Source organism: Chionomys nivalis, chromosome 3 (assembly GCF_950005125.1).
Source record: "Chionomys nivalis chromosome 3, mChiNiv1.1, whole genome shotgun sequence".
Classification (NCBI taxonomy): Eukaryota; Metazoa; Chordata; class Mammalia; order Rodentia; family Cricetidae; genus Chionomys; species Chionomys nivalis.
In genome coordinates this window covers 124,132,073-124,148,219 of record NC_080088.1, presented here as the reverse complement: position 1 = coordinate 124,148,219, position 16,147 = coordinate 124,132,073, and the positions used below count along the sequence as shown (strand labels likewise).

The 16,147-nt window shown below is 48.9% G+C and overlaps 1 protein-coding gene across 1 annotated transcript in view; it reads right to left on the bottom strand.

Annotated features, from left to right (window-relative positions):
• Positions 1-6,880: 6,880 nt before the first annotated feature.
• LOC130871432 (RIMS-binding protein 2-like) overlaps positions 6,881-16,147 on the bottom strand; it is a 179,640-nt gene continuing 170,373 nt past the window's right edge. The window contains 2 exon segments of the mRNA XM_057764767.1: positions 6,881-8,365; positions 11,869-11,976. The gene's annotated coding sequence lies outside the window, so the exon portion shown is untranslated.

Below are 16,147 nucleotides of genomic sequence, written 5' to 3'. Positions count from 1 at the left end.
GGCTTCCGCATACATATACACTAAAGGAATGTATGTGTACACAGAGACACAAGTGTATCCATGTACATGTAAGAAGAACCACAGATACACACAGGCACAGTACGGGGTGGGGGTGGGGAGAGAGAGGAAGACAGGACAGAGCATGGAGAATCATAAAGAATGAATTCAACTTTTGTGGACTGGTATGTCTCAAAGTATTTTGATTTTTGATTCTTCGAGACAGGGCTAGTGACCCATGCCGAAGCTCAATGAGGGCCCTACATGCCTAATGGTGACCTCAAACATCCCGTTCTGCTCTACTGCCAAGGGCTGACATTACAGGCATTGGCCTCCCTCTTCATCTGTTCAGTGCTACAAATCTGTACCAGATACTGAAGCATGCTGGAGCAACCTCTGTGACTAAGGTGATCCTGAAACCATTTTACAAATTTCATGGAGGGGTTGGAAACGGAGGTTTCTCTGAACTGCACCGTGCAGTAGCAGCTTTGAAATAATTCCTAGGCTGGGAGGTGGTGGTGCAAGACTTTAATCCCAGCACTCAGGAGGCAGAGGGAGGCAGATCTCTGTGAGTTAGAGGCCAGCCTGTTCTACAAGAGTTACTTCCAGGACAGTTAAGATGAACTGTTACACAGAAAATCCCTGTCTCAAAATACAATCGATAATAATAATAATCACTCAGGTTATATTGATTACAAATTTTGGCCTATTGCTGAGGCTTATTACTAAATATCTCTTACAGTTAAATTAACCCATTTCGTTTAATCTATGTGTTGCCCTGTGGCCGTGGGTCTACCTGTCTGCTTGTGTCTCGTGTCTTGGTTTCTGACTCCTGTCTCACATGATTCTGCCCTTCTTTCTCCCTGTTTGGCTTCCCACCTAGATTTATTCTGCCTTGTTAAAGGCCAAATCAGCTTTTTCATCAGCCAATAGCATACAAAAGGGTTACCCCACAGCAAGACCTGGTGTCAGGAAGTGAAAGAAGGATCCCCCTGGACTGAAAATTACTGTGGATGCTCACCACTTATGTTGTGTAGCTTGGGTCCCTCTTAGCAGATATTCACACCGAGAGAGGCGTCAGAAACTGGAGAAACAGTATCACAGGAGAAGTGTCAATGCACACCGTGGTCACTTTCAATTCCAAAGCTCAGAGAGACTAGCGACAGAGGCCCTGAGGGCCTCAGAAGAGACAGTCCCTGGCAGAAAGGAGGCTAGGAGACGGGCTGACTCCATGCAAGCAAACCTCTAGCATTTTGGTGACAGTTCTGACCAACAGGCAGAAAACTACTTTGTTCTTCATGTTGGGTCATCATCGTTTTCAGAGCACAGACCAAAGTCACATCAACATGGATAGACAGACACCATGGGGAATGGGATATGGACTTCCACATTCTGAGGAACACCCAGGTCATGAGAGCCACAGAGAGTGACAATCATGGCGAACATAGGGACTAAGAAACCAGAACTAGGGATTGTGTTGGGGGGATTCCTCGGTTGGCAGAGTACTTGTCAGACAACAGTGGGACCTACGTTTGTGTCCCAGCACCCGCATATAATGTTGGCAGCACTAGCACACAGTGGGAATCCCTACTCCTGAGAGTCTAGGATGGAGTCTAGGAGAACCGATGAGCACCAGAACTGGTGGGAAACTGTTTCTCTAAATTCGCACCGGAAGGCCAACAAGAAGAGAATCATGAAGTTGAATTCTGGATCCAAGAAGTACACCCAGAAAGGAAGACACGGGCAACTAGGGAAAGGTATCCTGACTTGTTGGGAAGTCAGGCTCTACCTGAAGCTGGGGTATAGGGAGGGGTGGTCTCTCCGCCAGATGCACCAATCCTGGGGCTTTCTCAGCACTGGTGCAGCTGAGCTCTGCTACACCCTCCCAAGGGAGCTTCCCAGTAGAGGTATATAGCACAAATTCCAATTCTAAAAAAAAAAAAAAAAGAGTCAGATACTACTAGCGGGTGAAGGCTGAAGGATCAGAGCAGTGTGCCAGACACTAAAGAGGCCTTTACCCTGACCAATGTTTAAACCGAAGGGGCGATCCTGTCCTCAGACCTTCTCTTCCCATCTTACATTCCTCTCTCCTCCCAGCCACATCCCTCCTGCCTCCACCTCCCTGTGCAGGGGTTAAAGGCGTGGGATCACAAGTACTAGGATCACATTTGTGTGAGCTGTTTCTCTTTTAGACAGATTCAATCTCCACTAGCCCAGAGTGGCCTTGAACTAACAGAAATCCCTCTACCTTTGCCTCAACCAGTTCTGGGATTAAAGGTGTGTGCCACCACTGGCTGACCTCTAGTAGCTTAGCTCTGCACTCTTGATTTTCAGGCAAGCTTTATTGGTTCAAACAGAAACTAAGTATCACTACAGAGGTATCCATTTCTTCTGTTCTGCCCCCCTAAGGGAGTATCTCAGCAAAGGTATCCATTTCTTCTCAGCTCTGTCCCAAGATGTTACTTCTGCCTCTCCGTGAAAGGGGAAAGGCCTGCAGGAAGGCGGCAGTATCCTCTCCTCCGACTCAAGTGAAAAATTGATCCTCACCTGCCCTGAGAACTTTCTGCTCAGCTTACTCTTCTGCTTACTGCAGAACAGGGTCACCATGAGATGGTAGACAGGCAGTGCTTGCTGAGCCTGGGGAGGGCAGCGAGCCTTCCACACAGAGCAGCATCATACGATCCCCTACAGACATCAGCATCAAGCCTTCCAGAGCCTAGGTTTCTTTCTCCAGGACACACAGCACTGGGTGTGTCAGTGCAGGGCCCACACACTCACCTGAGGGTCATTCTGATCGCCTCCTTCCTTCCTCCAGGACCGTCCTTGTGTTTTCTTTTGGGTAGAAGGGTCTCAGGGGACAGATAAAGCATAGGTATCCATGGGGGGGGTGATATTGGGGTTGTTTTCCGTGAGTGTCCAACCCTTTTCAGAGGGTCCAAGTGACTTGCTGGTATAGCCCCTATAGATGGGGAAGCTGGGAACACAGAACCTTTTCAGCTCCTGTGGGCCACTCAGAAGGACCCTTCTTCCTGCTGCCTGTTTGGGAGGTTGCAACTTGAGCCTGATCCAGGAGCCAGACATGTGGCAGAGCAGTACAGGTCTGGTTCCTCTGCTGGGAGCAGTGACAGAGGAGGGGTCTGACCCAGGTCTGGGTACCAGACTGTGCAGTTGAGCGGGGCTAGCTGGGGATCTGGAGAGAGATGGCAAGCAAAACCCTAGAAGCTACAGTCTGCAGCATAGAGCCCTGTGATTTGCAGCAAAAGCCACCAAACAGGAGGAGTCAGGAGGGGCAAGTCCAGCCCCTGGGATGCATCTCTGCCCTGGCTGAAGGACACTGGCTCAGCTGCTTCCCCAGAAGTCTCCCCTGGTCCTGACAGCACACGTGTCTGGACAATGGAAAGCTGAGTTGCTTTTGGTTCTCAAAACCAGTGGAGCAAAGCATGGTGGGTTTCACCTGTAACTCCAACACTTGGAAGGCTGAGGCAGGAGGACTGCGGTGAATTCAAGGACAGCCTGGACTGCAGGACAGAGTGGCATGCTGACACCCAGACTAGGTGCTCATCCTGGTGGGCTATTAGCACAAGTCTTTGGAACCTTCCTGAACATCAAGCTGGACGCCTGCTCTCCAATCTTCCAGGCTCTGCTAAGGACAGGGAGGCGCTTCACTCTGTGTAGACACCTGATCTCACAGGATGAACTAACATGAAACTGCTTCAGCATCAGGGCGCACTTCGCAAATCCTGGGCCTCCTGACACCTGAGGAAGGTCTCCTTGACAAAGTGAGCTCAGAACTCAGGGCCGGTCCTTGCTCATGTTTCTTCCCCATGGCAGAAAATGGCGCTAATGGTTGTGGGTGCATCCCACATGGCTCGCAGCACAATGGGCAAAATCTCTGAGGAAGACTGGCAGGTGAGGTCTATCTAAGCCAACTGTCTGCTTTGGACGGTTCCGTCTGGTCAGGATTCCAGGTCTGGGCAAGTTGACCAGGATGGCATGTGCTGAAGGCCCTAGGGAAGGGGGACAGAGTGAAGCAGGCAAGCTAAGCCTCCCCTACATCTGACAGAGGTGGGTCCCATCTCTAGAACACGATCAACAAAGTTCCCCCAGTCAAGAAGGCACCATCCTCCAGTTCACTTGAACAGACATTTATTGAGCACCTACCAAGTGCAAGGCACTGTTAGGTGCCACAAGAGATACAGAGTGACCATAGGGTCCCTGCCCGCGAGGAGCTCACAGTCTAGAGGGAGGCAACACAGTACACAGCTGGCTGCAGCTACACCTGCCGGAGAGGCAAGAGCCAGAAGCGAGACACCAAGTGCTGTGGGGGTCACAGAATACCACAGAGCTGCTTCTGTTCAGGGCACAAAGAAGACTCAGGGCTGGGCCTTTGAGGAGGGCTGTATGGCAGAGGGCCATTTCTAGAAGAGAAATAAGCATGGATAGGGCCCCTGGGAACCCAGATCTGGATAGCGGGTGAGCATCGTGGCAGGGATAGACAATGGATAGTCAAGTCTGGCCATGGGGCAACAGCCATGGGCGCTCGGCTCAGAGGACAGGAACTCAATGCTCTGGTGGCAGCTGAAGAGGTGGAGGAGGACACAAAAACGCTCTTCTAGATGAACCTGAATGAGCTCCCTGGAGTCTGGGAGAGGGGAGTTGTAAAGTGGCCTAGTGTTGAGGGACCCATGAGAGAATAGTGTCACGGGGGATTGTGGGAAGTGGGGAGCAGTAGCAAGCCAAGGGCCAAGAAGGATACAAGGGAATAGATGATAGAAGATGATAGAATGGAGGCCGAGCTCCTGAGGTTCTGGGAGTCATGATCCCATAGGCTTAGTGACAGGACTAGTGTCACCACCATGAATGGTGACATTAGGAAAGAGTGGTGACCTCCTACAATAAGTGCAGCTTCTCAAAGTGCAGTTCCAGGCCACCAACTGGGAGCCACTCAGGGTGTGTGGAAGGGACAAGCCTCCAGGCTTTCCTCTACCGCAGAGCCCACACCTCAGGGTGTGTGTGATAACCTGCATTTTAGCAAGGGCTGCCCTTTTCACTGGCGTCCTAAGTGTGGCCCAGTTTTAGAACCACCCGTGGAGAAACTGCATTAAGAATTGGCCTTCGTGGTGGTGCACGCCTTTAATCCCAGCACTTGGGAGGCAGAGGCAGGCGGATCTCTGTGAGTTCGAGACCAGCCTGGTCTACAAGAGCTAGTTCCAGGACAGGCTCCAAAACCACAGAGAAACCCTGTCTCGAAAAACCAAAAGAATTGGCCTTCAAGGAGAAGAAAGGAATGCAGAGCATCTAGAAGGAAAATGGAAGAAATAAGGCCAATGGCCTCCCTGTCTGTAGCTATTACATTAACAATGAAACGGCAACCAGTGATTGCCCAGGCTCCTCCCATGTGGTGAGCAGAAGCCAAGTGTGCAAACTGGGGAGTGAAAACGTGGGAAGGTAGAGTAAAGCATCAGCAACAAAATGCAGGGCGTTTTAACCTCAGGGACCAAAGGGAACAGGAAGGTGGTAATGTCAGTGAACAGTGCAACTAATGGACCCAGCTGAGATGGCTCAGAGTGCTGAGGATGGGGAAGCATTGGAAGAGATGCGAGAGGCAGGCTAGGACCAGGGTGAGCATGGTGCAGAGGCCACAGGGTCTGCAGCCATTGCCCTACCAGGGGGAGGGACTCAGTACTTGGCAGTGGCAAGAAGGGGTGGAGTCTTCTTTCTTGCTTTACACATTCGCAAGCCCGTGTAAACACAACTCCATCCTGTCTCAAAGCCGAGTCTGCCAACCATGGTGCCACCACACTGGACCAGGACAGCTCCTGCGACACACGCACGCATGCGCACAGCGGCTGGAAGTCCATCACCTACACTAGTTACTTATCCTTTCAACCTCTGTAAGCATCAGATACTTGACCAATGACCAAAATGATCAGTCTCAGCCACGTTGACCACTTCGCCCAAATGTCAGGATATGCAGGAGGCAGAGGTACTCCACATACGGAGGAATGCCAAGACACTCCACAGTTCACTGTGGAGGCACTGAGGGGTGGAGGCTGGGCATCTACAAGTACCTAACAGCAACAGAGCTTGGGATGAGGCAGAGAAGCAGGTTGTGAGCTTCCTTCGGTGGCTGGATAAGTGGGATTTGGATGCTACCCCTAAAGGTGATGAATTTCACAGAGAGTCTAGAATTATATTTCACATTATAATCTACACAGTAATTAATGCCTCTCGATTTCCTCCAACTTTTCTTCCCTCCTATATGGGGAAGGGGACACAGGCAGGTATCTCAGAAACAATACTAAGAACACAGAGGTTACACAACAAAGTAAATCTGCCTGGAAAGTCTGGGAAAGCTCGTGCTCCTTGCTCCCTGCCAGCATCAGGATGTGGCCCCTGTGCTCTACAGAGCATCCTGACTCTCCTTGTTCCCAGGAATGCTGGACTGGGGCTGAGTAGACCAGGAGGTCCTGGGGATGGCTCCACCTTGGCACCTTTACTGTGCTCAGAAGCTGGGGCAGAAGGCTGTAGTGAGTCTACTCCTGGACCTTGCAAAGTCTGTTTTCTACTTTAACTGCCTGCAGGTCTCAAAAGCCCAAGTGACAGATGACAAACGACTCCCCAGCAGGTTACATTGTCAATGAATTCAGGAGAACATGACTGAAGTACAACCGTGGCCCCCTAGAAAGCTCTGTATTCATCTCCTGAGGGATGCAAGGATCAAATGAAACCAAGTATATGCATGGTGACAGCATCCTGGGATCTACATAGTCCCTGCACCACAGAGAACCAACCAGCACCACATCCTCAGTCACTAACTGTGAGACCAGAAGAAAGACACAATCCACAGAGCAGTGGAATTGACTGTGAGGGCTGGGACACAGTATAGATGGAAAACACAGAGCCCTTAAAAGGTCTAGGTGAGAGTCAAGATGCTAAGAATGACCAGGAAATGTTTCACAGACACAGAATTCAAGCTACACTGAGAAGAGATGATACTGAGATAACTGGTTCTGAAAGACTCGGGAAGAGCAGCTAGAGACCACTAAAAGACAGAAGAGGGAAACAGCAGGGCTTTGAGACCCCTTCTGAAACTACTTATGCTATTTATTGGCTTGGGTCATCCTTGAGAATAGAAAACTTTTGGCAAAGCTGTACAAACTCCACATGGGATTCTTCCCCATACTTGTGGGCTGTGGACTCATGCTGGCCACAGAAGGGAGTTCCTCAGCAGACTCTCCAATCCTACCTCACCTTCTGTGGAATCAGATCAGGAACATGGTGGCCTCAGCTGGGGAGGGCATTAGGGAGCTGGGACAATCAGGGAGTACGCTGGGACTCGTTTCCCTTCTCTATCCAGCGGAGAGGAAGAAGGATGGAACTGAATGGACTGAATTGTCGCCCTGCTCTTCTGAGTCTGACTTTGTCTTGTCGCTGACTACAGCCAGGCACCAAGTGCCATCTAGTGGCTCCAGTTCTGCACTCTCACAGATGGCTGCTGAGAAGACCCAGAAGAGTGGAGCAGGCCAGCTCCAAGGAGGAAGGCAGGGGAGCACACACCATGTGAGTGGACAGAACAGATCACCTCAAGAAAATATACTTTAAGAGGGCTTGCTTTCCTTAAGGAAGCAATCCCCTTTTTTTATTTTTTTATTTTATTTAGAAAGGCTAACCATATTCATTTGTCAATTTTTCTTCAGCTTTAAGGAAAATAGTTTAAAAAACATAAAGTTGTAAATACACTCAAGAGTAACTGCTATTAAACAGTTCTGAACAGGCAGAAAATGTACTTTTCTTTTACAGAAAATGTTCAATCTGTAATAGCAGCATAATTTATATATAGAAAAAAGCTGGCTTTGAAAATCCAGACTTTTGTATATATAAAACACATCCCTTCCTTCTCCTACCGAGAGCAGCACTGTGCACTCTGGAAAGCTTCTCCCCAGTAAGGGACTCCACAGTAGGCAGCTTCCTCTGGTCCCCATCAGCAGTGGGCTCTCAGCCCAGCCTTCAGTTCAGTACCAGGGCAGAAAGGGCATTCAGGTCTTTCCTGTATGGATGAGCTATCAGGATCTGGTCGATCTTCAGTTTCTGCTCAGAGTCAGGGAAGATCTTCAGCAGAGCTGCCCTCAGCTCACTGGTCTCTGCGGAAGATCTCTGTGCTGGTACGAGAAGGTTCTGCTGCATACTGGGAACGGTGGCCAGGGGTGTGAAGTGGGGCTGCTGAGGAAGCCAAGGGCCTGAAGAGGCTCCCTGGTTCCGGGATGGAGGCTGGTGGCTGGTGTTGGCTACTTGGGTGTTGGGGCTCCGGAAGCCAGGATCGAACATGCCCACATCTGGCAGGGCACTGAGTAGTGGCTGCATGTCTCTGTGGATAAAGTGACCATGGAGAGAGCGGCAGTGAGAAACCCTGTAAAGCACGTACGCTTGACACAGAGGAGCTAGATGCTAGCTAGTTCCATGTTTTCTGAAGGCCACAGAGCCAAGGGGATGTGAGATCAGCCCCCACAGAGTGGCTGACAGGGCACTGGCACCATTTCCAGACCAATGAGGGAACAAGCACCTCTGGGACGGACAGCCCCTCCCAGTCTGCTCTCTGAGGGTGGGCCAAGGCTGTTGCTTCTACAAGGTTCCTGCTCATCTGGGGGTTTTATTCTAGGCAGTGTCAGCTGACTGGGGAGAGGAATCCCTCTGGGCAGAGGCAACTCCAAGAGGCTCCTGGAATCCCTGTCTCCAGCAAGGTCTGGGTGGGGCAAGTGTGCTCTGAATGCCTGTGCACATGGTGCTGTCTAAGCATCCAGGGACACCTGTCCTGCTTAAAAACTCCCACCAATTTTATCTGTAGCTGAGAACCCGGGCTAACAGTGCCATCAACGTCAGAAGCTTGACAGCCTGCAAAAGCTCCATTAACATTAGCGGCATCCCCTCAGGAAGGACCTTGAAGCACTTTGAAGATGACACTAGGTGAGAGGGTAAAGGACCAGCAGGGCTGATCCTGCCCCCAGGCTACTGAAGGAGTGGAACAGGTAGCAAAGAATTCACCTCTAGTTTGACCTGGACCTCAGCTTAGCATGGGGCCCATACACAGCCTCAAACACAGGCCTTGAGGCCTAAAATCCTATGAGGATTTCCCATAGAAGATGTGGGGTTGAGTGGTTGGACTGGAAAAGCCTACAGCAGGCTGCCATGTCCTTGGCCCGAGTCAACGCCTCAAACAGTGTGATAAAACCCAATGGCTCCTAGAGAAATGATAACAAGGCCACGACTTTCCAAGTGTGTCAGTTTCCACTGAAGAAGATCCCTGGGTGAAAATCAACCCACCGCGGTGCACCATCAAGTTCAAACTGATGATCCCAAAGGCTCAGGCTACAAATGACCAACTAGCAGCCTTGAAAGACGGGACAGAGTCTATGTTCTCCTTTTAGGTACCTAGACCAACCCCACACAAAAACCTGCCAGGAGATGCACAGAAACACAGCTCACTTTTGTTTTAAAACAAAGAAGGTCTGCCACTAGGCTAGCATGAAGGAGGAGGTGGTTAACAAGGTCACCTGAGAATTCTTAGCGTAGAAATAACCTCTACTTCTCAGTGGCAAACAATAAAGCAAGCAGGCTTTCCCATGCAGAGATGGTAAACAGTAGCTGTGGGCCCTCACCCCACCCCCACAGCAGTTCCTGAGCAGGACACAAGTTCACGGCAGCACTGGACACTCCAAAGAAATGGCTGCACAAAGTGCATGGGAAAGCATCCCACAGAGATCCTGGGGAGCAGTGACCTACAAGTTAGCACCAGCTTGAAAACCTGCTTCTTCTGAGACCCTCATGAATGTCTGTGTGCTCTTAGAGTAAAATGAAAAGGATCCCCACACAGGGCAGGCCTAGACGCTGGCACATGAGGCAGAGGCAGAAGATCAGAGTTTGAGCTTAGCCTGCTGACTCAGAGGAAACAGTCTAAGGCAGGCAGGCAGGCAAAACAACACCGAAAAAGACCACAGTGAAGATTAGCCTTGGGCTGCTTCCGTGACTGGCTTCTATACAGGTCACACATCGCTAAGTCTAATTACGGCCTAGAAGACATTCAAGTGCCATTTCTATTTTTCAAGGACAGCATTTGTTGCAAAGCACAACATTTGGTTAAAATAAAAACCCTTTGATATACAAGGGGATATACAGAAATATCTAAGAAAGCCCTCCTTTCGAAGAAATTCATCTAGCCGAGGTCCGTTTCTTCCCAGAGGGTCATCAGGAACCATAAATATGTCCCCCACGAACATGTACTGAAGCAGCCTACAACACAGAAAGTCACAGTGCTGACCATCAGTCCCCTTCACTGCTGAGGAAATGGAACATTCCTCACAGGAGACACCCCGTTTTGGGACAATGGTCAGCCTGAACATTCCCAGTGCTATCTGCCTGGAGAGGAAGCAACCCCACACACAAGTGAAAGCGTTCTAACTTCTGTTGTGGACACAGTCCTGCGAGAAGCTCCTCTCAGCTGCCCGCAAGTCTCATCCACACGCCAGCCAGGCATTCTGTTTTCTACCAGATGAGAAAACACGATTAGAGACATTCAGCTTGGGACTCAGCAGGTGTGCCAAAGTGAAAGTGAGAAAAAAGAACATGTTCATAGGCACGCCTGTGATTCAGAAAACATCGTCCTCAGCAGAGAAAGCCAAGGCTGACCTAGTATCACTCATCCAGGACAGGGACCTGGGCCTGCTGAGCAGAAACTTGCCGGAAACACGGAACACCGTGGGGTCTAGAAATAACCGACTAGGCATAGTGGTACATGCTTTTAATCCCGCACTCCAGAGGCAGGAGAGATGGAGCCTGTGACAGCTATGTAGTAAGCTCCTCTCTAGAATAAATGAATAAATAAAATTAAATTAAACTTAAAAAATCCTAGCATCTATGTCTGTGATGTACATTTTGGTATCCAAGTTGCTTCTGTGAGGTGAGGTCTAAAAGTAGTGGGTTGGTGGGAGCCTCCTTGTGTGCAGACTGGTGTCTAGCACACACCAGCACCTGAGAAGTTCAACAACTCATCAACTGTGCCCACCAGGTCAAACTTTCCTCCACCCATTACCAAGACCTTCTTAGGGACACAGAGCTCAAATGTCTCAAGTAATTTACTTTCATCCAAGAGTCTGCAGCCGAGGTTTGTCTTTCTTCTAAAATTTTAAAGTTACATTGTTTCCTTATTTGTGTGCCCACAACTTTGGTTCTCTCTTTCCTGTGTGGTTCTGGAGACTTCCAGGTCCTCAGGCTTGGCACATCTCATCAGTCCAAGCTTTCAGAAACCCTGTTTGGACGTAGCAAGCTGTAAGTCTGAGACAAGGGCCGACTGTGAAATCCGAGAGACACACGTGTCTAGATGTGTTGCTTACCCGCACTGCCCTGCACATTTCCTATTTGCTTCAGATCTATGGCACATCTGCCTTCTCCCTGAGCACAGCACAGCACTCTCGCTTCTTGTGGGTAGCAGCCGCTCGAGTGTCAAGTCTTTGGTGGGCTCATGGAAGCCAGCATTCACCGCTCGTCAGCAGTTCACGACTGACATGTTCACAGCGGCAGCAACAAGGAAAGCTGCACGCTAAACTCATGGAAAACCCCAGCCATCGAAACTAGACTTGCCCGAGCCCGCAGTTAGGTGCCCGCTCCCTCGGCATATTGCTTTTGTGCTACGCTCCTGCTGAAGTCACAGCACCCAGAGCTGACACTTGAGATGGCTGAGGTCCCATCTTATAGGTGCTCCTAGGAGCCCCCTTCACCCTCTCCTGGGCCTAGCACCTGGCAAGCAGCACATCAGACTAAATGCAAACAAGAAGCAAACACCAAAATGCAGATCACAGCAAAGTAAAACAAGATTACCTTTTTGTAATAATTTCTCTCCAGGACCCCGACTCAGTCACGAACTCTCTGAAGTTATGATTTGTTACAATTATGCCCCCAGTTTGGTCCGCTAAGTGTAGCAGGAACCTATGGTTACAAGAGAGTTCAAGATGAGCAAACAGCACCCCTCGTTGAGAGAAGCTGGGCTATAATGAAATAAGAAAATAGCCGCTTTAAACAAGGTTGGATACACAGAAGTCAGGTCCCGTCAACTGAAGATGGATAAAACAATAAACATCTCTGGAATTATCAGTGGGATTATAAAACAACTTTTTTCATGCAGTCTATTTCTACAAAAAATAATTTCAACTGATTCCTACATTTTCTAGAACAGATCCCCAATAAACCGTGGTGACAATGTATGAAGACCTAAGTCCAGGACAAGCTAAAGGTAAGGGGCCTGTGAGATATTTCCGCTTCCAGTTGAGCCGAGGACAAGCTAAAGGTAAGGGGCCTGTGAGATACTTCAGCTTTCAGTTGTCAGGGTTAGTTGACAATCAGCTCTGCAAATTTTTAAAGATCAATTTTCTGTTGCTTCAAGAAGACATCATCATTTTGGCCTAAAGATAGATAGATTCCCTCACTTACAAAAGAACACGTGGTGATGAGGTGCCTTTTGTGATTTTAAACAAGCTGTAGAGCTGCTGGGATCAAACTAAGGGGCTGACACGTGAGGCAAGCACAAGTGGGGGCACAGGAAAGAAACCAAGATGGCTGCTCCGTGGTTGGATGGCTGGGGGAAGTTTTTACATTGTTGGATAGGAGAGAGAGAGCAGCCAGATGCATCTGGAAGGGTCCAGAGCAGAGAGAGAAACGCAGACTGGCTGTGGATACTTCTCAGGTGTGCTGGAGGGCAGGGGTCGTGGAGACATGATGAGAAAGAGAAGCTGAAAAGAATGAATATCGAGAGGGCCATGATAATGGACGGAACCTCTGAACTGTACGCCAGTCCCAGTGAAATGTTTTCCTTAGAAGAGTCACTGTGATCAGAGCAACAGAAACCCTAAGACACTAACATTCCAGGTGGACCTACATCCAGTTAAGTGCACTGCGTCTTAGGGTGACGTCCCTTTTCAAAGTGTTGTTCTTAAACCCAAACATCAGTAAATTCAAAGGAATTTTCAACCCTCTAGAAAGAATCAGTTTTCAAACCTAGTGAGGGGCTGGAGAGCTGGCTCAGCGGCTGCCAGCACGAGCTGCTCTTCCAGAAGCTGCAGTTCAGCTTCCAGCACCATGGCCAAGCAATTCACGGCCACCTGCAACCCCAGTGCCAGGGATCCAACACCCTCTTCTGACCTCCACAGGCACCAGAATGCATGTGCACAACCTCCCTGTACCCCTACCCCATATATGTTAATAAAACTAATGCCTAAAGTAATAAGGATCATAATTAGTCTCAGTAGTTAAGAGTACTTGCTGTTCTTAACTGAGTTCAGGTCCCAGCGCCCATGTCAGGTGGTTCACAGCTGTCATTCCAGGTAGCATATATACACAGACACAAACACACCCCCACAATCAATAAATAAAAAACAATTAAAATATATATACTAATAAAAGCTTGCATGCTCGTTTTAAGCGATAATCACTGCTTTTCAAAAGCAACAGCACTATATCCAAGAATGTTGGGAAATATGTGGCAGTGTTTTGGGTTGTCATGTGTCTGGGAAGTACACTATGGGCAGATTGGAAGGGATCAGATATGTAACAGAAGCTGCATGATCAAACAGTACTCTACATTCTAATAGTGAGCAATACTAGTTACTACTCTTAAAAGTTGATAGATCAGCTAGCAAAGTGTGTGCTGAACAAGCATGAGGACTTGAGTTCAGATCCCCAGCACCCATGTAAAAAGTGAAGGTGGTGGCACACACTTGTAAGCCCAGTACTGCTCAAGAGAGATAGACAGGAGGAATCTTGGAGGTCCCTAGCCAGCCAATCTAGGCAAACTGGTAAGCTCCAGCTTCAGGGAAAAAACCTAACTCAAAGACAACAACAAAAACGAAACAAAAAACCAAGGTGGAAAACAATCGAGGACGACGGCCAATATTAACCTCTGCTCTCCATACGCGCACACACTCATGAACATGCAGCACGCACAATATTAACCTCTGCTCTCCATACGCGCACACACACTCACGAACATGCAGCCCGCACAATATTAACCTCTGCTCTCCATACGCGCACACACTCATGAACATGCAGCACGCACAATATTAACCTCTGCTCTCCATACACGCACACACTCATGAACATGCAGCACGCACAATATTAACCTCTGCTCTCTATACGCGCACACACACTCATGAACATGCAGCACACACAATATTAACCTCTGCTCTCCATATGAGCACACACACTCATGAACATGCAGCACGCACAATATTAACCTCTGCTCTCCATACGCGCACACACTCATGAACATGCAGCACGCACAATATTAACCTCTGCTCTCCATACGCGCACACACACTCACGAACATGCAGCCCGCACAATATTAACCTCTGCTCTCCATATGCGCACACACACTCATGAACATGCAGCACACACAATATTAACCTCTGCTCTCCATACGAGCACACACACTCATGAACATGCAGCACACACACACAAATATCATTAACATACGCGCACACACACTCATGAACATGCAGCATGCACACACAAACATCGTTAACATACATGCACACATATTCATGAACATGCAGCATGCACACACAAACATCATTAACATGCTCAGCCTTAGCTCATCTGTGCTCTTACTGCTTGGACATCACTCTGAGAAATCTTTGCACATTAGCATTCCTCAAAATCACGACTTAAACTCTGTGTCCTCACTCAGCTTAAGAACTAACAAGGAGGACTTGGAGCCAGTCTTGTACTACAGGTACCCAAATGGGTCTTACAGTTTTACTTAGATCAATCTACGTAGCTGTGGGATATTTGCTGGGTTTGCCCCAACAGAGCTGCCAAAACCCAAAGTAGATGACAAGAGGCAGTACTGCTTGGAAATGAGGATACAGGTCAATAATAGTTTTACTCCCTGCTTTGACATTTTTCAACTTCTGATCCCCCAGCCTTGACCTTCCCAGGGCTGAGATTCAGGAAGGGGCCACCAAGTCCAGTTTATATGGTGCATGGGATAAAACCCAGGGCTCACGAATGCGAGGTGAGCATTTTACCAACAGAGCTACAGGCAGCCCCAGTGCAAACTGCCAAACTTCTAATATCTAAAATGGTGACACTTTTTTAAAAATTTTGACAGCAAAATATAAACATACAATTTATTTAAAAAAAGAAAACCAAAACAATGCTCACGCTCACAAAATCCACACTGCCAGGCACAGTAGCACACACCTTTAAAGCCTAGCACTGGGAAGGCAAGGGAGGAGGATCTTCCTGACTTGGGGGCCCACCTGGGGTTGACATAGCAGGCCAGCAAGGGCTACATAGTAAGACTTTGCCTCAAAACAAACATGGCAGGTGCCTCCCATACTGAGGAGGCAGATTGGATCTTTGTTGAGTTTAAGGGCAGCCTGGTCTTCACAGCAAGTACCAGACTAGGGCTACATGGCAAGACCCTGTTCCAAAACAAATGATAACACACCAAAAGCTGTCAGGACCTCCCTGCCACCGCCTCCCATTTCCCTCCCCCTCCCCCAATCAAGTCCCCCTCCCTCGTCAGCCCTAAGAGCAATCAGGGTTCCCTGCCCTGTGGGAAGTCCAAGGACGCCCCACCTCCATCCAGGTCTATTAAGGTGAGCATCCAAACTGCCTAGGCTCCCACCAAGCCAGTACGTGCAGTAGGATCAAAAATCCATTGCCATTGTTCTTGAGTTCTCAGTAGTCCTCATTGTCCACTATGTTCAGCGAGTCCGGTTTTATCCCATGCTTTTTCAGACCCAGGCCAGCTGGCCTTGGTGAGTTCCCAATAGAATATCCCCATTGTCTCAGTGTGTGCATGCACCCCTCGCGGTCCTGAGTTCCTTGCTCATGCTCTCCTTCTGCTCCTGATTTGGACCTTGAGATTCCTGTCCGGTGCTCCAATGTGGGTCTCTGCTTCTGTCTCCTTTCATCGCCTGATGAAGGTTAATATTCAGGAGGATGCCTATATGTTTTTCTTTGGGTTCACCTTCTTATTTAGTTTCTCTAGGATCATGAATTATAGGCTCAATGTCCTTTATTTATGGCTAGAAACCAAATATAAGTGAGTACATCCCATGTTCCTCTTTTGGGGTCTGGCTCACCTCACTCAGGATAG